The sequence below is a fragment of the Rhipicephalus microplus genome, chromosome 5 (genome assembly GCF_043290135.1).
Source record: "Rhipicephalus microplus isolate Deutch F79 chromosome 5, USDA_Rmic, whole genome shotgun sequence".
Classification (NCBI taxonomy): domain Eukaryota; kingdom Metazoa; phylum Arthropoda; class Arachnida; order Ixodida; family Ixodidae; genus Rhipicephalus; species Rhipicephalus microplus.
Window position 1 is genome coordinate 19,288,278 of NC_134704.1, and position 24,847 is coordinate 19,313,124.

General features: G+C 46.4%; 1 long non-coding RNA gene across 1 annotated transcript; it reads left to right on the forward strand.

Annotated features, from left to right (window-relative positions):
* Positions 1-894: 894 nt before the first annotated feature.
* LOC142817678 (uncharacterized) lies at positions 895-4,472 on the forward strand. The gene is made up of 2 exons (XR_012895297.1): positions 895-1,513; positions 2,499-4,472. It is a non-coding gene; the product is annotated as an uncharacterized LOC142817678 (long non-coding RNA).
* Positions 4,473-24,847: the final 20,375 nt, after the last annotated feature.

The window sequence follows — 24,847 nt, forward strand, 5'->3', positions numbered from 1 at the left end:
TTATACACTGACTGTCCCAATGAGTTATTTTTGTTGTAGTCGTATAGTTGTTGTTGTTCTTTGCACTGTATCAACCTTCTGAAACGAGCCTATATGTACGCTTACGCCCGAGGGGAGTTTTGAACAAACTGCGTGGGAACTGGGCGTCGACTCCCTCCGTTGATGGGAACCAGGACCATCTTTACTGCCAGCCACGCGCGATGACTCACGGGCTCAAGTATCGCGCTCCTCTATGACGAGGTGACGCTGCTTATACACAAGCATACTAGGTTATACTCTGTTACTCCCTGCCTTTTCTTATCGGTTACTTCACTCTAAGCCAAAAATGGCCAAAATGGGAGCAACGGCTGTTTTTACTCCTTCAGACCGACTGTTACTCTCCGAAAAGACCAAGCGGAACAAGATGGCCGACTTGTTCGAGAATGAGGGAGCAACTGTATTCATCTTAAGTTTGTAAGGGAGCAACGGAAGGAGGAACCGCTGTAAATGCTCTCGTCACGCAACGGTTACTCCCCGGCAGAACACCGCACACAAATATGCATGCCGCCCACATTGATATTCATGGGCCAGATTATTGTTTGTTCTGTGTGCCAAACTTCACCAAACCAAAACAGTGATTTATTTTAGCATCCGTAGATAATAAGATAGCAGCGCTGGCTGAACACAGAAGGCCTGAGAATACAGTACGGCAAATACCTAACACACGCAGCAGCAGAATGGAGAGTTGGCACGTCAAAGCGGACCGAACGCCGAAACACGTGCAAAACAACGATAAAAAAAAGCCTAGACACGCCGTTCGTCCGCGAAGTAAGGGCGTGAAAGTCGATCAAGCACCGAAACACGTGCATAAGGAGCCCCCCCCCCCCCCCCCCCGCCGCCCAAATATATCGGAGAAGAAAAAAAAAAAAGCGGACCCAGACGCGCTTCTCATCAGCCATACACTTAGTAGCACGCTTCACCGTGTAGGTTGAGGGCAGAATGACAAATCTGCGCCATCTGCGCCCGCACGACAAGTGTGGCGCTAGAGTAGCAAACGATGTAAGTTACAAAGTAATTTTTATTCAGTGTTTATGTTGACTAGCACTAAATAAAAGTTACACTCAACTTTTTATATTTATTTATGAGTTTTAGTGTACCTCAGTTTGTTTTTATAATTGTATTAGGAGAACACGCTGAAATTATTGCGCTGACGCCTGTGCTGCCACTGCTCGACGTTTTTTTTTTTCGGCGCAACTAGGTTCGCGTTCGCACTACTTACTCATTTTCATATGGTCTGTGGTTGGCGAGCACATGGACGTGCGAGCTGTGAGCTATGTTTTGATCGTGTGTGTGTGTCGCAGATTTGCGTTTCTACTTATTCGTGATGAAGGTTAGTGTATATTTATCTTTATGGAGCGCGAAGTAGTTGTGGATTTTGCTGCTGGGTGGAACAAACACATCGTAAACACGTCTTCAGCTATCTGCAAGCCTGTTCGCTCGTCGGACAAAGGACTGTGCATGCATCAGCGTGCAGGTGAGTGGCATTTCTAGCAACATTTAATGCTCTTACAATACATTGTTGAGTGGTTGCGCTATTGAAATAGAAATGATTTGCTCTTATTCACCGTATCTATTGCTAGCCGTATCGGACTAAATCACCTCTATTACCGCCTGCATACCCTCTTGCTTCCCCTGTCACCACTGCAGTGCCAGTGTACTTTTGCAGTTAAAAGTTCATTTCCGCAACACTACCTCGCTTGGAAAAACATTGGGGCGGGGTTGTAGCTGCATTCATACTGGCACTTTTCTACCATTGGCTTTATGTAATGTTAACGGCTGAGTGTTGGGGCCTTGGGCCGCATTTTTTAGAGATGTAAAGTGTATGTAAATCAGTAAGTAAACAAATCATTGTCGCCTCACTTCACTGGCATAGCCAGGCGGTTGCGCACAGAATTTTTTTAGGCCGGGCGTAGGGAGCCCAAATTGACGACCATATTCGCTTGCCGGGCCTATTCAGATAAGCGGACCCCCCCCCCCCCCCCTCCCCGCACGCCTAAAAAAAAAAAATCTGCCCACATCACTGCGTCACTTGCTTCACCTCTGCGCTGAACGTACTATTTTATAAGCGCACCATCAAGCGAGCAGTTTACATGTTCTGTTTACATATTGACAGAACAATAGGAGGAGGAATGACCCAAATCTTTCAGATTTCTTTAGTGATGCAAAACCTTAGCAAAACTGAATATTGTAAAAGACAATCATAAATGCTGTGTGTTCTCGTTAGCGCTGTCATTATTCTGCATCATGAAATCTTTATGCGCTGTGAAAACTTGGCATGCCGTTGAAGTCACATATCGACATATCGACCAATCGACGAAAATTTTGACAACCTCAATAACGCCGTTTGGGATTTGCCGCATGCACATAATTAGGCTGATTCCCACTTGGCTGTTCTTAACCTGACTTCACTGCTACCAAATGAAACAATATTTGATGCATGTCTTTTACTTTTTTTTCAGGGATATGACACAAATTTGGTTATACTGCAGATAAAGATGCTCCCAACGATGCTAATGTACAGAAAGCAAGTGAATTTTGGTAAGTGCAGACTTTTTGTACTACGTATATGAAAGCATCGCTTTTTAGGGGCAAACTGTGCATGTGTTGGCCAGAGAATAGTTCATTATGCCACATGGTTACACTGGCACTGACAATTCGACATGGCTCCGCTGGCCCGTGTGTGTGCTCACACTGTTACCGTTAAGATAAAATGTTTATGTTTTCATTGCAGGGATTGCTGTTTGCACTAAAAAGCCAACTGCCAAGATTTGTTTACGCTGGTACTCCTAAAAGTATGCTTTCCCTATTTACATGGATTTTGGCTTGCACAAAGCATAACACTTGGGCCTAGATTCACAAAGCTGTCCATGCGCAGGCCTTCATAACAGCGTTTCTTGACTTGCCTTTACCCTGTTTTCTGCAGATGTTTCGTGGGTTTAAAAGTGCCACAGCATGTTGACCTCCCCCACTCTGAAATATTCGCGTTCAAAGTTTCACAAGAGTGGGCTTAACTTTCTTGTGCACCTCTTTGCTAGTCCAAGATACTGAAGTGTTATGCTCTTACTAGAGGTGGCAGTGTTTCTAATGTTTGTATTTCCATCACATTGACCAAGTATGCGATCTTGGCTTGACTGGTAGCACATCCTCAACAAATGTCTTTGTGGCACATGTAGAAGGCAGTACAAAATAAATAGGCAGACATTCACACCGGGAGCTAACTTCTTATAATGCTTTTTTTTTGGGGAACCATGGTGTGCTTATTCCAATTTGTCTAACAAGCAGTAACCTGTTTGGCTGTGAACCAACAAGACGTTGAGCTAATAAAAGCTTCACATCTTGTTGCTCTCAAATATATATGTATTGGCAAGCTATCTGTGACTCTGTCAAACAAAGAATCAGAATATCTGTGCATGCCTTAAGATATATTGATATATTGCTTCGTTTACATATCTCGTGGCTGTGACTCGTCAACCGAGTGAACAAATGCACCCTAGTTTTCTAAATTTAAAGCATTTTTTGAAGGTAGCACGGTCTACATTTATTTGTCTATAGTTTTGTCCAGCCGTTTGCGTCAGGTACAAAGAAATATACTGAAGATTATCATGTAGCCTCTGCAAATGGTTGCTTTCAAGCAGGCTTTGCATGCTTGGCTTGTGCCTACAGGTATTGCACAATTGAAGACGCAGCAGCGTATGATAGAACAGTAGAGTCGAGAGCAACTATGTGCACGAGCTAAATAAGTATTTTAACATGAGCGGACAGTACGTGTTAATTGCCACACACATGACCTCATTTAGAATGCCCATTGGTGAATTGGCTCATAGAAATGTCACTCAGCTGTGTATAGGAAACAAGTTAACTGAACCTAAGGGTATCTTTAACTGCTACAAATATGCCTTGTTGAGGTGCTGCACATTTTCTTCCAGAATATTGCTGTCTGAGACATCATGTGAAGAGCGTCTACCACATCAGCATTTATATGGCTTGCCAAGTAACGTTTGGCCGAACCTTCCTTTTTTTCACATTTCGTTTTGCAGTAGACATCCTAGAATGTAAGCGCTGCTGCAGTGTGTGTGACTCATTGTTATGAATTGATTCTGGCATGTTTAACCTCACACTTCTATTTTTTTTCTTGCAGGAATGAGATGCTTCAAATATGCCTGCGGTGACGTTCTGCTGCGCTAGCGTGATGGCAACACCAGCTGCGAAACTTGAGTTCTTCAGAATTGGAGAAGTTGCCCTTCTCTCACCAATGATGACACAGACTGCCCTATGCTAGAAATTCAAGATTGTTTTTCCACGGATGACGCAGAAAACCTTTGATGTATTATGGTGTTTGTTTAGTGCTGGCTGTGGTGTGGCGAAATCTACTTTTACGTGTGGTCACACGTCGCCTCATAAAAAGAACAATAAAGCATTTATTTTCCTTTCAATATTGTCCACTTTTTGTGTTAGAAGCACCCAAGCAGTGCTCTTCCAAGGAGTTCTCGCCATGTGTTAAGCGTGTGACAAGCATACTCGAGATAAATACTCATTTCCCCAAGGAGTAACTGGAAGCATGTGCAGTTGGTTTTCAGAGAGTAACTGCGAACACGTGGGAGGAACGGTAAAGAGTAACTGCTGCTCTTAGAAGAGCAACTGATGGGAGTAATGGTTGGTCGGCAGGGAGCAACTGGTGGGAGTAACTGTTGGTCTGCAGGGAGGAACTGGAGGGAGTAACTGTTCATCCCCCGAAGGAGGAACTGAAAGGAGAGCAACGGTTCCTCCCTCTGCAGTTACTCCTTTTAGGAGAGTAATGGGAGTGGCAATGCAATTGCTCCCTGAAAGGAGCAACCCCTATACCCCTGTTGCTCCGTTTTGGCTTAGAGTGTTCTTTCGGTGTCTATCTTTAGCCTGAAGGCGAGTGACACCACACCCTTGCAAAGGGCGTTCAGTTTGCCCCTCGGCGCTTCAGCGTGTTTCACTTTGGGCTGCAGATATAAGAGTCATTTCCTTGCCTTATAGCCACTACATTACCACATTATGATGCCCAGTACCACCGTAATTTAGGTGGCGTTGAAATGTCAAGCAGGTGAGAGATCTCCGCCTTAACTTGAATTGAACAAAGTGTAAGGGACCTATTTACAGTAGCTTTTTTTTCTCTAATTTCATCGACCCTATAGATTAAACATGCATTGCCATTTCGTTGGCATGGGAACACCACAGCTATTGTAAACACATACTTAATCACAACATGTCAACCCTTCTTGTAATGGTATACCAAAGGTTTTAGCGGGACATATCTTTATGATAAATATACCTAGAACGAAAAATGTTTTGCGGTAAGTTAATAACAGTCACTGGTACATTGAACTGCGTAGCACTGCGCTTCGCGTTATACAATATGCGAGTGTTTTATAGCGGTGAAGTCAATGTTTCGGGAACGCTTAAGTCCATTGTAGACCATTCGCTTTGTTTTGTACGCCCGGTGGCCTTCCGACTCTTCGGATACTCTGACCGTAAGATCCCCATTTTTACAATGGTACAAATAAAATAAATACAAAATAATGAAATAGGGCTTTACCGTATAGAAGTATGCTAAGATTCGGTTGGATGCAAATGCAAAGCAAGCCATCTTTCTAAGCTTTTTGTATAAACTTGCCGAAGTGACACGATTCTTAAGATCGATACATACGAATCCTGAAGTACAAGGTATCTGGTAAACGTTTGCAGGTGTGTGGGGTGGGGGCTATCTGCAGACTTACTTTAGCTTAGTGGTGGTGGTAATGGTTAGAATAGGAAAAAAAGGTGCCTCTGCCTCAAAGTACGTAGACAAGCAGCCTCCCTTTCTCACGAACGGTTTTTAGGATCCGCCAAGCCACCTCAACACTACTTTGGCTCCTCGTATCTCTGCGCCCGCGAAGTACAGCGCAAATAGGGGCAGTCACGCCTAAATGCAGTCGGTATTATCGTTAGTGGAATGCCGCGGAGAACGTAGACTCTCAGCGACAGCTAGCGCCGATATCCAGCAGCATGGTCGGGACGCTCTTTTGCAGAGGCGTGGACCAGCTTTACTGCCGTTCACGCAATCCATCACCGCGCCGCTCCAGCGCACACTGCCGCGACCGGCCGTCCGACTGTCTTGACTTGATATACTGTCCCAGCACCTTCGTCCGCTTAAGGCTTTGTGAAGTTTAAAAAAAAACAGCAAGACAGCAAAGAATATTCCACGGTGGTAAACAAACAGAAGATAACCTTTTGGAATGAAGCTTGTGCCATGTGACAGTCGCATCTGGGCTGCGAACGAGAGCTGCGCCTACTGCCAGCGCGAGGACGCCGTATACCTATCAGCGCATCGCTGCGTCGTTGTTCTTTCTTTTCTCTCTTTCTCTCTCTTCTTTAGATGTGCTTGGAAGAACACAACTGAGAAAAGAAAACCAGGAGATAACGGCCATCACACGCGACAAGCACCGATGGACGGGCTGTGGCGAGCCGTGTTTCAGACTTCCGAAGAGTCGGAGCCATAAACAGGTGATTCGCGAAGAAGACGACGAACACAAGCAAATAGCGACGAAACGAAGGAACACCGAGAAGCCGGTGGTCGAGCCCTGCCAAGACGGCGGACGGAAATCGCAGGTGAATAGCTCGGCAACAGTCGCTCACGTATCCCATAGCGCAGAAATCCTGCCCGTGGTGTGCCCCCTCTTCTGCGTCATCCTCCTATCTACGACAGGCTTTACGTGGTGGCGTTGGCCGGGGCGCCAGAGGAGATCACATCTCTTGCGACCCTGCAGGATGTAAGGAGAGGTTGGGCGGGGGGGGGGGGGGGTTGCTCTAGTGAAGCCAAGTTAAAGCTATCTATAGACCTGCCCCAGAGTGGCTAAGATGGCGGCAGAGGCCGGTGGGTGGTCGCGCGTCGGAGATGTGCCACTGCCAGGCCACCAATGCCGCGGCAATAACCGCGTGCAGTGGCGGTGGCGTCTCCTCGAAGTCGGTGCAAGCGGTGGTGGGGGGTGACCGAGGTGGGGACATTACGCGCCGAGTGAGTCGGCACCTCCCACGTCGCCGGATCCCATAACTTTTGGGCCCTTCCTACCTACTGTGGCCCGGGTGCGTTCACGCCAGCTACCGAACGACGACACGTCGCAAGATCCTCCAATCACGTCCCTCGCCGCTGATCTCTACTGCCCTGCGTTCCGGTTTGCGTTTTGTTTTGCTCTCGCAGTAACCGTTGCGGTGTCGAGAAGACGCCCGCTGAGAATACACCTGAGGACCGAGTGCGTCTTCCCCCCCCCCCCCCTCTCTCTCTCTTCACATTCTGTCACCCGCAAGTATGCAGTGCGGCATGAGGTAAGCGGTCGCGGTGGTTGCCAACGTTCGATCGGCCGTACCGATAGAGTCCAGGCACGCTTGTGCGCATACACTCTTAGCGAACAAGAACCGAAAGGAAGCCTTGACACTCTACGTGGTCCCCCGTCGTCAGGCTTTCGCCACGAGAGCCGTAAAACGGGGAGAATGTGGGGCATAGAGAGTGCTTATTATTTAGTATCGCCTCATTCGATCCTCCTTCTCAAAATGTCCATCTGTTTCTGTTTTTTTTTTTTTTGGTGAATTTCGGCAGCTTTGAACCAGTCTGCGTAAATGGGAACCGGCCTCTGCATGAATTGAAGTACGCGTGAGAAATGTGGGAAGGCACAAGTTTCGTCAGGCGACCAGTTTCAGGGAGCTTTCATTTCTTCCATGCTGAGTACACATATCAACAAGTTTGCTCGATTGTACACCCATCGCAAGCATATGCACAGTGACCGTTCGAAAGGGAAGTCTAGAACGACCGAATTTTCAGGGAGACTAAGTTACGTAAATAGCAGCAAGTGGGATTTTACGCAATACGTGTCGTCCTATCTCTCTACGTCTGTAGAAAGATAGCGACCAGTTTATCACCGCTTTTTTGTCTTAAAATTACCATGCACGAAGCTTGGCGGCTTCGCCTTCAAGAATTGAACGCAATAGCTTGATCGGGACTCGTTCGCATCGTCCGCTTAATCACTTGAGTGTAGTTTAGCTTCTAGATGGACACTTCAACCTTGCCTCAAGAAAAGTAATGCCTATATGTTCGTAGCACTGGCCGCTTCAAACTATTCTGGAATGCCCACTTTAAAAAGGATGTGCGAAAAGCCCATTATTCCTGTTTTTAGAATTGGCCAAGTACCTAATACCATGTCCGTAAGACATTTAGTGTGTTTTGCAGTTAACACCTTTATATAGACCAACCACTCATTGCGCAATTCGCATGTTTTGACGCCTAGTGAAAATATACGCCTCCGGTGCGAAATATTATGTGTGTTATGACACTCTTTACACTATGTAACATTCATCCATATACAGTGAATTCATGGTGTGTTCCCCTTTCAAGGACACGTTAACATCGTGCAAAGTGCCCGTAATAAACGGAACTTTAAGTCGACCTATGCGCTGCTTCGAATATATACTCCTGGTTAGCTTTAGTGAGAAATGGTGCAATTGATTTTTTTCTATTTTCAGTAGCTCTCACACCGCCATATTAAGTTTCTGTTCGGGGCAAGAGGCTGGCCAGTATACATTTGCCAACCTATCCTCACTTCGACATCAACGCGTCATAATCATGTCAGCCGCTGCAGTAGCGATGGTTCCTGAATGCTAGTTCTTCATAAATAAATAAGAAATAGCGATTAATAGAATTAGATCTGTTGCAGGGGTAGCTATTAGTACAATTTAATAAAATAAAGCTCGAATGAACAAAAACGGCAAATGTGCATGTATTGCAGCAGAGGCAGAAACTGCAGCTTGTATAAATATGAATACATGATTAGCCAAATAGGATATCTAGTTTGTTACTCGTCTTCCAGCTTGCTGCTGCTGATGATGATGCATATTATCATCATTATCATTCTCACCATCATCGGCAAAAGCATGTTTTTAAATGTAACCAAACCTTGTCCGATAGGCCGACACAAATGATCGCCCCTGTGCAGCATGGGCGTGTGTACCGAGATTACACGACTGACGGCACGTGTTGTGCATCTTGCTTGCTTGCTTCTATCTATGTTATGACTCGTACCCACTGGGAGAGACTAGCCATTAAACCGGCAGTTGATGTAATGGGGGAACAAGAATTTCACATTTGGATGAAGAAAAAATAAATATTCAAACATCTAAGAAATATAAAATTCGACAATCATAAGGTTTCTTACAAATGAAGTAGGTGTACAACTATGAATTGAAATGACTACATAAATGATAATTCCGAAGACTAGAACTTCATTCGTAAAAAGCTAACAAGCAATGCATCTTGCGTCTCTAGGAAATTCGCAAACTGCTATACGCAGACGCTACCGTTGCCGTGGCCCAGAGAAGAAGCTCCAAGGGAAAAGATATTTTCAGAATTAAGAGCATGCTTCATATTCTTAACATAGGTTCTAAATTTTTCTTCTGATGGTTTGTGAAACGATGGCAAATAAGCAAAAAAGTATTATCTATGTTTTCTGTAATAGGTATACCTTTTTTTTTTTCTTGAAATCGAAAAAGCGCGAGGTTTGCTGCATAGAATTTTCGGCTTTTCTTTCAGTATTTTTTTTTCAGCCCAAAATTACGTTTTGTTTGAAAAACCATTAGCCTTTTAGTTAAGGTCCTGCCGCCCGGTTCTTGGCCAATCCCCCTTTGTGGCTGTGCGCCAGAGTATTAAGGATCATCATCATCATCATCATCATCATCATCATCATCATCATCATCATAACCCCAAGGATGAACACGAAAGCCGTCGCGTACACACGTTTTCTGATCAGCGTCAAACGAAAAAAAAAATCGGATGCAATGAAAACAAAGAAAATGCGACCAAATGGCACCGGCAGGGTGCGGTGTCGACCCCCAGCACGAGCATGCAGGAATGTGCCCATCGCGTCGATTAATCTTTTTTCGCTCGAATTGCTGTAAACGGCAAATTTAATGTCGAACGGGTTAGAGCACGCTGCGCTGATGGCCACGGCGACACGGGCGGCACCGAGACCACCCGGCGCTGTTTTCGCGCGGCTTCGAAGAGAAAAAAAGAAGACGCTTTTACCGAGTTCCTATCTCACACAGCGATAGCTCATGGACAACCGACATAAAAACCGGTGGCTCTATAGCAAATTGATCAGAACAACAATAACAACAAGCCAGTGCTCAGTTATAGAAAGAGAGAGAGGTGCGGTTATAAAGAGTAAATCACGTCGTCCTCTTCTTTCTCTGCTCGCGGTTGCACGTATATATAACCGAGAGAAGCGCGGTCGCTTACCGTTTTGGCGCGGCATATAAATTGCCGCTTAATTCGTTTTCAGGCGGCAATGGCGGAGCTCGCTCTCGGCTCAGGACGTGGCAGGGGGTGCACCTGCACGGGCAGACGGCGTAAATTATTGGGTGTAAGGCGCAACGCAAAACGCAGTGTGCGATGCGTGCACACAGCCAATATAACCCGTCTGAGCGTGTTGTACGCTTCGGCGAACGCCGCTTGACACGGACGCATGCGAGGTCCCGACGCGCACTCCGAGTCTGGAACATTTAACGCCCGGTCCCGTCTTGTTCGTTTTCTACGGAAACGGGGTACCGACGAAGACTCGAACGAGACAGCTGAATTGTCAGAGATCTTCTCAATCGCATCGGTCACGCTGCGAGATGCGTTCGGAAGCGAGTGCAAGGTGCGATGTACTTCGTCAGAAGGGATCGTTTCTATACGGATGTTAGGTGGATCGATGCACGCAACAAATCACCATTTTTCTTTGTCGTCTTTCTTTTTCGCGAGACACGGAACAAGCTTCACCGAAGCTTTACCGGTTGTTTGGCGCATGCGTTCCTTTTTTTAGAATGCAGTGCGAAATCGAACGAGTTGCCTGGGTGCAATATTTCTGTTGCGTCTCTCCTTCGTACACCTGATAAACACTTGTGATGTACCCAACAAGAACACCATTATCTTAAGAACAAACAAAATTCTGTGACGAAATAAAGAATTCGGAATTCTTACTATAGCGAAACGAATGGGGGATGGGGCAATAGACACAGCGAATAAAACATTTATTCGCGACCGAGGAAGAAATGTCAGTGAGTGGGATCCTTAGTCCGGGATCCTTAGTCCGGGCTGCTGTCCTCGCTCGTCTCACTATAGGGCCTCTCGGGTATTCGGATCCGAACTAAACAGAGCTACCTCCCACCCTACAGTGTTGTGTTGTGCTCTGGGTTGTAGAGGTGGATTGTGTGGGCATTTCTATGCCATGTGGTACAGGGTGGCTGTTTTATTGACGCAGAACCTGCATGGTGGTGCGTATATGTGCTGGGATCTCATTTTCTCCTGAGGACTGCCGCCATCTGCTGAAGGAATGCGTGCTGTACTCTAAAGGAGCAAAAAGTATGAGGAGTGCAGGAAACTCTATTAGCAAAACATATTAGTATTGTACAAAAAATAAACCCATTCCAGGCCTCGCGCTCCGCGACATATTACGCGTTCCTGTTCAGAGAGACAACGACCACCCAACCCTTTTAATTCTTGTTGACACCATTTTGACCCCACAAGCATACTTTACACATATCGTTTCATGATAGTGTTAAGCGAAGAGATGCATACGAGAGGCTGTAAACAAGTGTATTAGCAGGAGAGTATGGCACACAACAATCTCCAAATCGTCGTCGCCTTCATCAACGTATCCGTCTTATGATGGCTGCCCAAGCATCGCTCCAGGCGGTGAAAGCACCGTCCCACGGCGTTTTAAGGGGTCGGATGCACTGCGGTAGGCCTGAGTTTGCAGACGATCTGTACGAAGGAAATTTGTCGCTAATGCTTGTGGGAGATTCACAGCATGGCGCTTTGATCCTGCGTGGGAAAGATGGGCACTTGGATGTGCCTTAAGCATCAATGTGTCAGCTTTGTGTGGCTCCGCGTCGCAAGACAAAATTCGGCATTCACACTTCGTCACCTTGACCTCCTTAGGCTGATCAATTCAAATCAGCTGACGAGGTTCACAACGACCCATTCTTTTAACTGAAACCAAAACCAAAACACGACCGTAAATAAAGCCACAAGTGCGTTAGAGTCCGTATTGCGCGAATTACTATAAGTAAGCCCATCTAGATTACATATTTAATGGCATGATTTGGCCGCAAAAGAGACACACACAAGAAAAGGAACACTCAAACGACAAGCACAGGCGGCACTTCCAACTAAAGCAGACTAGGTGCAGACCCAGACTTAAGTACGAAAATATAGACATGCGCAGTCTTCATACAGCCTTACGCTATCCAACAATCAAACAATCTTGTCTCCGAAGCATACAACGTCACCGACGGTTCGCTGATACACCTTTCACCTTTCTTTTTAATGTAATAGGCTTCCATCAGCTCACGCGCAGTTTTGTACCTGCTTCTACCCAGAATCTTAAACTCATTAAAACGTGGTACACACCCACAGGCTTTACAGTGCATAGGCAAATGCGCCAAGCCATCGTTCATTAAATTTAATTCGTGCTCCCTAACTCGTTCATTGATGCAGCGCCCGGTAATCCCGATGTACGAGTTGCCACACGAAAAGGGAATCTCATAAACAACGCCTTTTGCACATCTCCCGTACATCGTGGCGTGTTTTTTGCCGCACCCTTGACGGCTCGCCTCCACCTCCCGAGCAGTTCTCGGGCACAGCTGAGCCAGCTTTATGGGCGCAGAGAAGGCGACAGGTACCCCATACCGGCCTGCTACCTTTTTCAGGTTGTGGGAGACCTTATGAACATAAGGAATCACTGCAGGTCTTACGGTTTCGGTTCTTTGTTCCCCCGTGGCAGCTCTAGTACCATCACCCTTAGCTTTCCGCAAAAGCGCTTCGGAGACAGCTGTCAATAGCGAGTCAGGGAAATTCGCAGCTAAAAGACGCTGGATCTGGTTTCCGAATGATGCCTGCGTCATGTGCGTGCACGATTTCTCGAGAGTAGATCCCAGGCAGAGCGTAGCTATACCACGCTTAACTATTTTCGATTGGCAAGAGTCATACGGCATTACACCTTTCTTGGCGCGAGGAAAATATTGCCAACACGTTTGCCCGTCATGGAAAGTTAAGCGGAGATCTAAAAATTGCAGGGTGTTACTTTGCGGCAGTTCTTGTGTAAAAACGAGTCCTTTTCCGTGAAGCCTAAAAATATTTAAAATGTCATCGCAGCGCGTCAAGGAGCCTTGTCTGTTAAAAAGAATTAAAAAGTCATCCATATACCTAAAAACTTTGGCAACGTTCAAGGCGCTATGCAGATTAAAAGCTTCATCGAGCGACCGGTCAATACTAGATAAAAATATGTTGCACAGCAACGGAGCAATACAGGATCCAATGCAAATGCCGCGTTTCTGCAGAAAAAGCTGCTTGTCGAAAGATATAAAAGTGCTACGTAGGTAGGCTTCTAACAGAGTTAAAAAGTCGTCTATCGTTACACCAGCCGCATTTTGAAAGGGTATGGCTGGTGTAACGGTAAATGCGGCTGGTGTAACGATAGACGACTTTTTAACTCTGTTAGAAGCCTACCTACGTAGCACTTTTATATCTTTCGACAAGCAGCTTTTTCTGCAGAAACGCGGCATTTGCATTGGATCCTGTATTGCTCCGTTGCTGTGCAACATATTTTTATCTAGTATTGACCGGTCGCTCGATGAAGCTTTTAATCTGCATAGCGCCTTGAACGTTGCCAAAGTTTTTAGGTATATGGATGACTTTTTAATTCTTTTTAACAGACAAGGCTCCTTGACGCGCTGCGATGACATTTTAAATATTTTTAGGCTTCACGGAAAAGGACTCGTTTTTACACAAGAACTGCCGCAAAGTAACACCCTGCAATTTTTAGATCTCCGCTTAACTTTCCATGACGGGCAAACGTGTTGGCAATATTTTCCTCGCGCCAAGAAAGGTGTAATGCCGTATGACTCTTGCCAATCGAAAATAGTTAAGCGTGGTATAGCTACGCTCTGCCTGGGATCTACTCTCGAGAAATCGTGCACGCACATGACGCAGGCATCATTCGGAAACCAGATCCAGCGTCTTTTAGCTGCGAATTTCCCTGACTCGCTATTGACAGCTGTCTCCGAAGCGCTTTTGCGGAAAGCTAAGGGTGATGGTACTAGAGCTGCCACGGGGGAACAAAGAACCGAAACCGTAAGACCTGCAGTGATTCCTTATGTTCATAAGGTCTCCCACAACCTGAAAAAGGTAGCAGGCCGGTATGGGGTACCTGTCGCCTTCTCTGCGCCCATAAAGCTGGCTCAGCTGTGCCCGAGAACTGCTCGGGAGGTGGAGGCGAGCCGTCAAGGGTGCGGCAAAAAACACGCCACGATGTACGGGAGATGTGCAAAAGGCGTTGTTTATGAGATTCCCTTTTCGTGTGGCAACTCGTACATCGGGATTACCGGGCGCTGCATCAATGAACGAGTTAGGGAGCACGAATTAAATTTAATGAACGATGGCTTGGCGCATTTGCCTATGCACTGTAAAGCCTGTGGGTGTGTACCACGTTTTAATGAGTTTAAGATTCTGGGTAGAAGCAGGTACAAAACTGCGCGTGAGCTGATGGAAGCCTATTACATTAAAAAGAAAGGTGAAAGGTGTATCAGCGAACCGTCGGTGACGTTGTATGCTTCGGAGACAAGATTGTTTGATTGTTGGATAGCGTAAGGCTGTATGAAGACTGCGCATGTCTATATTTTCGTACTTAAGTCTGGGTCTGCACCTAGTCTGCTTTAGTTGGAAGTGCCGCCTGTGCTTGTCGTTTGAGTGTTCCTTTTCTTGTGTGTGTCTCTTTTGCGGCCAAATCATGCCATTAAGTAAATACCAACTAGGCCAACAATCAGTATTATTACAATAGATTACATATCTTTCTCATGGCTAAACGTTTGCAGAAACACAGTTTTATGTCGTAAATATTGTAGGAAATTGTACGAGCGTACAAGCTGCGATTATTTGTAGCGCACGATTTGTATACAATACCAATGAGAAAAAACAGAAAACAATGCCAAGGAAAGCATAGATGATATTAACGTTATGTAATGTCAAGAAAGAAAAAAAGTGGACGAAAGGTAACGTGCCATGGTCTTTGGCCGTGGCATCTTTTCGTGCATTTTTTTTTTACGGACATCTCATTACATTCGCTAAACAACGTCCTGTATACTTTTCTTGGTATTATTTTCTGTTAGTCCTCATTAATATTGTGTCTAACGAGAAAAAATGAGCCCATAAAATTTTCACTTTCCTTCATGAATTGTATACAGAAGCTTATGCTTTTCGACTGGTGGATTCACGACGCACGAGTTGAAACGGCGCGAAAGATCGTTATATCTCAGAAGTACTTGCAGTTGAGCCAGTCAGTTCATACTTTGTATTGACCATAAAATTATGATCACTTAGCGCAACACGACTAAAAGAAGGAGGGAAGTGAAACAATGTGCGCGCATCACACCACTTCACTTCCACCTTTTTTTTTCGCCGTTTTTCTCTAAGTTAGCATAGTTCTGTTGCCAACACAGAGTGATATACTATACGGTTCCCTTTACGCTGTGCGTAGGAACGTTGTACTGCCGTCATTTAGGAAGAAAAGTTCGTTGTCGGAGGCGAAGGACACCAACTACAAGCTAACAAATGCTGCATCTAACGAGCTGACTAGCCTCGTTTACATTGCATGTTTTCACACATTTTTTTTTAAAGCTGGCTTTGTTCACATACACTTCTTTATTAAAGATAGAGCACGCTTTACGTGAGACTCCTGTTTATCGTTTGTAATTCTTGTTATCTTATTCTAATAATATAACAGGAAACGTGGAAGCGAAGTAACTCTGTTCGCCGAGGCAGCTGCAGGGTATCGCAGTGAACCTATAAAATACCAGCGCTTCACATCCCTTATTGTAGCGAATTGTTTGTAACTAGGTGCTACTTTGCATAAATGATGCGTGTTGCCACTGGCCAGCGGTATTGCTAGTGGATGTCTGTGCTATTGTATTGTTACGGTACTTCGTTGTGGTTGGTTGGCTAGTTGTGGGTTTAGAATTACAAAAGCAAAATACGGTCCGTAGTGAAAGAAATAGAAGCTGTTAAAGAGGCAGGACGTAGTCATCAGCCGAAGAAACTGATACTTCACAATCTCTGCTGAAAATAAACTTCTCGCTTGTTTCAGACTCAATCGAAAACTTCAGTATCTTCACGTGCTTTTAAAGAAACCCCTCGTTAACCTCCTGCGGCACATTTGTTCTGTTTCTGCTCGGTTTTGCTGTCCTTCTCTCTGTCTCTCAATATCCGGCCAGTGGTCACTGAAATCGGTGCACGGCATTCCCCTGAGAGCCGATTTCAACTGGTTCTTTCCTTCGACCCCTACGCCTCCTCCTTTACGTGAGCTGCGTTCATTACGAATTTCGTTCGTCGCGCTCGTTTCCGGTGGCGGCATCTCTCGCCGACGCCGATAAGCAAGCAGCATCGGCAGCGTGTGTCGCGTTCCCGAAGGGAGCGTTTTATGTAACAAGCGTGCACGAAGAAGACTACACAGCGGTGGCGAGGCAAACTGGTCTCGGCTAACTGAATACGCATGGATATTTTTTGCCAGGAAAGTTAATTGCGGTCTATAGCGCTGGAAGAAGCAAAGAGAAGTAGGGGGTACTGGTGAAGTCACATGTTCGAACGAAAAAGCGTTTATCCTCAACTTCCCTGGCAAGAGAGAGATAGGGAGAGAGAGAAAAGACAAACGTAAAGATGGAGCAATGCGGTGAGCGCACTACTTAATTCCCTTCGCAGATGAGCTGTTGGTGTACCGAATGAGTGTACGACTTGGAACTGCCTGGTCACAGGAGAAACACAGTATACAGCTTATACACGTGGGGACATCCACTTCCGGTCTCACGAATCGGCGAGGAAAGCTAAATGGGAGGGTTAGCGTAAGAATTTTTTTTTTTACCTTGGCTGTGCCAATATCGCGATATGATGACGAGACACACTGCGTAATGGTGGCTGATTCCAGATTGATTTGACCACCCGCGTTTACTAAACTTGCACCTAAACGCAAGTAAACTGTGTGTTCTTGCATTTTGTTTTTATTGAAACGAGGCCGCCGGGGTCGGAAAACAAATAGGCGTCCTCAAGCTGCATGTGTTACCTATAGCTGCTAAGTTACCACGCGACGAGTGGGTGTTGTAAAATCGACGAAAAGGGCTAATTTTATAATGAGATATCACGAGTACTGAAATTACTGCCGTCAGTGAGCTTCATTGAACATACCGAAATTCCAAGTCACTGGAACGACATTGGTAAGCGCGTCCTTTTAATTATGTTCAAACCTCGTGTAGCAAAGTGCAAAAATAACGCGTGAGAGTAGGTTTTTTTTTCCTGTTATTGTGACCATTTGCAAATAGGCCAGTTTATGTCTACATGTCCATAATATTAGCTGTTAGTCGTTTACGCCCCAACTCTCCAATATAGTTTTGAGGGACGCCGTATCATGGAGGCTCCCGAAAGTTTGACCATGCATCTGGTTGACCACCGTCGCCTCCATCGAAATGCAGCCACCTCGGCCGGGATTCGATCCCACGACCTCGGTGTTAGCAGCGGCGCACCATAACCACTAGAAAAGTGTGGTGGGTTTGGAGGTCTGCAACTCGAGGGACTTACAATATATAGGAGATAAGTTGTAATCATCAGAGTGGAACGGTTGTCAAGACATTTTTTTTTACTTTTGGTATATTTTGTTTTCGCTATATACAATGTCATTCTAAGGAGAGCTGAATACTACGGTCTCCGTAGGGGCAACCCTAAATCGGCGCTTTTCACAATTATCCAGGCATCGAAACTTATTTGATACGACTTCTAAATGCGGAAATGAAGCTAGTTTCTCAATAGCTTTTGAACACCTGCGTATAGTCGCAGTTAAAGCAACTTAGTTTTATTTGAAGAATATACGCACCGATGGTTTTGTGAATATAGTGTGTTGTTTAGGCTGTTCGTTGTTACTGTAAACAAGAGTCTCGGATGGCATTTGATAAGGGCATCAGATTGAACCTAGCCTTGGAGAAGGGTCGGGTTTATCGACGAATTCGGGCGTACTGATCATAACCTTTGACGACAGCAACAACGTGCGCTGTGGTATTGTGTCAACGGACAAGAGTAAACGAGCGACCTGTTTGCGTTCAGCCGAGGCATGGTAACCATTGTGGCCTGTTTTTACTGAGTATTGAATACTCAATAGTGATTTGCGAGTATACGTCAAGGACATGATTACGAGAGGGACGTACCGTTTGGAGGGTTCCGGAAATCTAGATTACCTCGGTTTCTTAAGAGGGGCCCTGTCACACTTCTACAAGTAACCGTCAAATGACTTCATTTAAGTAGTTGACTGCTTCACGAATCGACCACCGCAAACGTTTTTAGAACCCGTCAAGAACGAGCGTACATAGATCTGTCGCACGCTGTCATTGCTTTCTATCTTCTCTCTCCCCGACGAGCACTCTATAGAAGCTAAGTACAAAGGGCATCATCGGCCTGACTACGTCCACTGCAGGACAAAGGCCTCTCCCATGTTCCGCCAGTTAACCCGGTCCTGTGCTTGCTACTGCCAATTTATACCCGCAAACTTCTTAATCTCATCTGTCAACCTAAACTTCTGTGTTCCCCTAACCCGCTTGCCTTCTCTGGGAATCCAGTCAGTTACCCTTAATGACCAGCGGTTATCCTGTCTACGTGCTACATGCCCGGCCCACGTCAATTTCTTCTCCTTCATTTCAACTATGATATCCTTAACCTCGGTTTGTTCCCTGACCCACTCTGCTTTCTTCTGGTCTCTTAAGATCACACCTATCAATTTTTTTCCATCACTCTCTGCGTCGTCCTCAATTTAAGCTGAACCCTCTTTGTAAGTCTCCAGGTTTCTGCTCCGTAGCTAAGTACCGGCAAGATACGGCTGTTATATACGTTCCTCTTGAGGGATAGTGGCAATCTACCTGTCATAATTTGAGAGTGCTTGCCGAATGTGCTCCACCCCATTCTTATTCTTCTAGTTACTTCAATCTCGTGGTTCGGCTCTGCGGTTATTACCTGCCCTAAGTAGACATAGTCTTTTACAACTTCAAGTGCACTATTACCTATCTCGAAGCGCTGCTCTTTTCCGAGGTTGTTGTACATTACTTTCGTTTTCTGCAGATTAATTTTAAGAGCCACCTTTCTGCTCTCCTTGTCTAACTCCGTAATCATGAGTTGCAATTCGTCCCCTGAGTTACTCAGCAATGCGATGTCATCGGCAAAGCGGAGGTTACTAAGGTACTCTAAATTAACTCTTATCCCTAACTTTTCCCATTCTAGACTTCTGGAAGCCTTCTGTAAGCACGCGGTAAATAGCATTGGGGAGAAGTACAAAGGGATGACACGACAAAAAAAAATAAAAAAACGTCAGGAGCACGTTATGATCTTGAGACTTTGAGCCTTCTTCGTTCTTGATAGTGCGGCTTACTTTCAATTTGATCGCAAACGCGCGCGGGGCATCCCGCGGTGGCTTCAGTAACTACATGGAGCTAGCGATGCTCAAATTAGGCAATGGCCGTGAATTTGTTCTGCGCGTATGTATTGCATCGCATGTGTGTTCCATTTATGTATGCTATGTATAACTTCGAGTTGCTGGTCACAATAATACCGAGAAATTATCTCGAGACCTGTACGGTACTTCTTTTTGCAAATAATTGTTTGTACTTCCACCCTGTAACGGCCCACTTTTCTGGGCTAACAGTATAAATAAATGAAATGAAATGAAATATGGCGCGGCCATTTGGGTATATGACATTGTTTACAGAAAAAAAAAAACAGGGAACGATTTCTAGCTGACCGTGAGAAATAATTCTAAGTTCCAGGTCGCGTACTTCGACGTGTGGCCCGCGCGTACCTCGACTACTGATCGGCAGCATTTTCGAACCACTCTGAAAAAGCTTCTCAGGTTACCTTTAACAATGGCCTAAATCTAAATGCGGGCCATTTAGCATCCGCGGACATGAGGCCGCCGAAGTCTGGGTTCGATCCCTCGACCTTCGCTACAGCAGTAAAATGCCATAACCCCACCACCACGGTGGTGGGAAAAGTTGAACGCTACAGTTGTGCTGCATCTTTCGTTACAGACTCCTGTGAGCTTCGAGTTTTACCGTTTTTAAAGCTTGTGAACATTCTGCGTCCTAGCTCTGACATACGAGGTAACATATAGCTTATTTTGCGCGGTATAGGTTCAGAAGTGTGTGCCATTCTATGCGACGGTTTCTCTCAGTGGGAAGAGTTGAGTTTCGAAAATCTGCCAAATTTCTCCGTTATCTATACGAACATACACATTGATTGACGAATGGCCCCCGCTGCAAAGCGACAATCTCTTCCGCTTCGCGGAACACGCTCGTTTTCTGTATAGTCCGGCCAGTTCATGTTGCGTAATCTCTTTCATGGAAGTGTGCTTATTCTCGTCCGTAAACCAATCCTGAAACTACGACCTTTATGAAGGGGTTTCAGTGCCGCCATGTTGGGCTGTTAGCCTTTGTGTTCGGTATTTTTAAAAACTTGACGAACGAACAACGACGACGAAGTGCTGGTGTGACAGAATGTCGAATGTTTGAGTTCCATGGTTTTTTGTGACTAATTTTTGTTTCGCCTGTTAAGCTCGGTATCCTGCAGGTGTGCGATGAAGATAGAGCCCTACGGAAGACTACCGGACACCGGAATGACCGCGAGTGTTGCTTCCAGGAAGCGCTACAGCTCCGAGAGTGGCACTGACAGTGATGACACCGAACCCTACAACGTCAGCAGTGATGAATCAGGGGATGACAACTTCGAGCTCGTGAGAAACCAAAGGGGAAAGAGACGATTTCTGAGCATGTCACTCGAGTCAGCCCACCATGCTATCTTCGCGAAATACGGAGGTATTAACCATACTTTTCATTCCAGCTATCGCTAGTGACAACATGAGACGCCTTAACCGGCAAGCCGTGTCTGTACAGCTAGAGGCACTGGTGCCGAACGAAGTAAAGGAAGTCAGAGTGAATAGCCGCAAGAACATCCTAGCAATTGACGTCAATCATGTGACGGCGCTTGACAGATTGCGTGAAGTAACGGAACTTAATGGGATGAAAGTCCGCTCTCATATACCGCTGAGCAAAGAAGTGAGCACTGGGGTGATATATGATGTTGCCGAAGCCATTACCAACTCGGACCTACCAGTCTTGATTAAGCCGGCTTGGGAAGATGCCATTATTACAAATATATGTTGTATCGGGACATCACGATGCGTAAAAATTTACATTTAAGGGCAAATCACTTCCATCACACGTAAAAGTTGGCCACGTCCGACGCGCAGTTTGCCCTTTTATACCGAAACCACTTTAGTGCACTGCTTGAAGTGCATGAAGTTAGGTCACGTAAGTGGTGTGTGCACGAACTCTACTATCTGTTCCCGATGCACTGGGCGCTACAACAAGGACACGTGCCAGGCCAAGACTGTGAAGTGCTCAAACCAAAGCCATCAAAACCTCGTCGCCTCGCGAAGCACGTCCAAAACCACCTCCATCTCCTCCCCTCTGGCCAAGCGCTGTCGGTTCCAAGAACAAAGGCGCTTCTGCTAGCAGTGGAGCTGACGCTTCATCCTTATTACCCAGTCAGAACGCAGCCGTTTTAAACGGAAATGATGCCTCTACCAGCAATGCAGGTGACGCTTGGCCCGAACTCCCAAAGATACATGCGCCTCATGAGAGGCATCAGACTTCGACAGTGAGAGACACCGTTCATCGGTACCTCATAACTTGACGGACGAAGGACAACTTATCGGCATGGCTAGAACCCTGGTCAGTGCTATGCGCGTGCTGCTGAGCAAGATGCACACAGCGACAGTTCAAAGCGCGTTGCAACTGCTTGGCACCATCACTCCAGTTCTCGCAAGCCTTCAGAAGTCTGCTGCTTGAGAACGCAAGTGGCTTCATCATGGCTTCACCATCGTCAAGATTTTGGGTGCATGGAACCAAGCATACAACCTAATGCAACGATTGTGCTCAATTGATTGACACGGATGTGACTCACCGTCTGTGATGTTAAGCACATAACTGCCGTTTTGTCGACTGCATGGATGACATTTCTCTCCTTCTCTCTCTCTAACTTTTATTCCCCTTACCCTCTCCCCAGCGCAAGGTAGCCTACCGGGCTCAGCCATGGTTAACGACCCTGCCTTTCTTTCATCCTTATTCTCTCTCTCCCCTAACGAACATTGTTACGGTAGACGCCTGCACACGAAAACGATTGAATTGGTGCATGCGATGTGTCATGGGCTTACTTATTCACTCCGCAATCTGCTGAAACAATAAAACACAATCTTAACAGACCACGATGGTGGCGCCCACATGTCTTAAGTATAAAAGTCGGAGCTGTCATGATTGAACGCAAAAAGTTTTCGTGACTAGCCTACAGGTCTATTCGACAAGCGGTACGCCCCACCCTTTCCGCATTCTCTTTCTTTCTCTTTCTCATGAATGCATTTCTTTCTCTCTATCGGTCGCAAATCAACTCCACGAAAGACGCATGTCATCCCCCCCTTCCTCTGACCATCCACCCACCTGGTCATTTTCCACACTTATCTGCTGATCTTACGGCTGTTCTCGCAGAATATTCCACTTTAAGTGAACTCATGTCGAGCAAGAAACTCCAGCTCCACTCACTGAGTGAATTACCCATCCTCATACAATTGCTTATTCTAAACTCGTATCGGGAAACGCCCGTGGCATGCCCGCAACAACCGCGAAGGTGGCTACTAAAATTCGCAGGGACGGAACATTTCGCCCACGCCGAGTATAAGACATCGGTAGCAGCTTGCCGTGTCGCGCGCTGCCGATCGTGCCGGGAAAGACAAATTGAGCGCCTCGGGCACGCTGGCCCTTGTACGCCACAGTGCGTCACGCAGACGGAGGCGGCGCTGCACGCAGCTGCCGCTATAAAACACACTGCGCACGCACTCGGGGCGAAAATAAGAAAGGCCTCAAAGGGGATCAGCGTACACGCCCAGATCACTCACTGCTGAGCGCGTGAGCTGCGATTCAAGACGGCGCCGCGATCCACGAGCGAGCCAGCGCCTACGGGCGGGCGTGCTTCTGTCCCGCGTAGAAGAAAAATCTCCCTCGGGGCTTTCCCGACCGGGTCGATTACAAAAACTAGGCACACGCACGCACACAGCCCCAAACACGCAGTTTTCGCCACTAGATACATGCGCGATGCGTTTCCTGTGCGTGAGCGAAAGAGCGTATATAGCATGTATAGTATACAGCCATAGCGGCGGATTTCACAGCGCCTCTCGAAGACCGAGTCGCCCGGTAGCAGCGAGTAACTTCTTATCAGTGAGCGCTGAGATGCTTGCACAAGCTGTTGAACTTGAGCGCGAACTGCCGCGGACAGGTTCGTCCTTCAGAGAGGAGAATACTCAATGTGTACAAGCCGCCTTTCCTTTTCCTCGTTCACTTTTTTTTTCTCTCCTTTAAAATGTGTGGCGTGTTTCTTCTCTTCATCGTCCTCTTTGGAAATCAGCGAGTCGTCTATACGCGTCTCTCCTCCCATGTAAGCACGCTATACACGGTGAGAATCTCGGCATACGAACGTAGGTGGCTCGCACAGATCTCGGTTCGGTGCCACCGATAAGCCGCGCTAGACGGTCTGCGAATGTGTCGCGAGGCCGACCGCGTCTATATTTGCTTTCGTGCCAACCACGGACGACGTCGGCGTTGTTGCTGTTCTTAGTCCGGCAGCTGCTGTTGCCCGAGATCTGCGTGCCGCCAACGCTCCTTTTTTTTTCGGCTTGTTTGTGGCGGTTTGACCGAGATCAATTGGGTGTCGCGGCATTCAGTCCCGTGGAGTTGAGAACGACTCCTCCGCATCCATCTTTCCTTATCACGTCTTACCGCAGGGAGGCTTGAGATGTCTGCACACGGGCGACCGACGCTGGAGATCCTTCCACAGTACGCCAGGACATGCGTGCCCGAGACAAATTCGAGTTCATTCGCGAAGGGAGCCTATGTACGTACAAACTGTCACCGCTGGTAACAGGAGCACAGAAGATTGCGATCAATCACAGCCGTTATCAAACATCCCTACTTTCCCTCTCACTAAAAATACGTTCTTTTATCGTTGCTCCAGGCGTACGTCATGTATACTTGCGCATTGTGGCTCGCACGGAAGCTCTGTTCGCGTTTTCCACAGGTTGTTTTGCTGTCGATGTATGCCTGTCCGGGTAGAAACGTATCTAAGAGTGGCTGCCTGAACATCTTAATTCCTTCATCGTTCACTGTCTGTAGCAATTTACTGGGAAATACCTCAGAGGTATCGGGATAGATAAGGGGTGCCTCAGTGGCGTAAAAAGATTTACGCGTACACAATGCTTACACCGAAGAAGTGACAGCATCGTGTTGCGCATAGGTGATGAATGTGCGCTGCTCAGACGACCCGGAGCATCTTCCCAAGAACGGCATCAATCCATGCGCGAAACACCAGCGCACGACTGCTATGTGCACTCTACCCACAACTACATCGACGCAGGAGTGCGTTTGTCTGGGAAAGTTGGGAGGGTTCAATCTATACAACCCACACTTTCACCTTTAAACTTCGTTTTTTTTTTCATGTTCCTTACACACGCGCACAGACAAACACGCGTGCCAACAAAGCCAGCAAACATAAACGTTAGTTGAAGAACCCCCCTACACAGTCATAATGATCTTGCTTGAAAGGTAATAATAAGAAGAAGATGTGAAGATTAACGCACCTGTTCGGTGTCGTTTC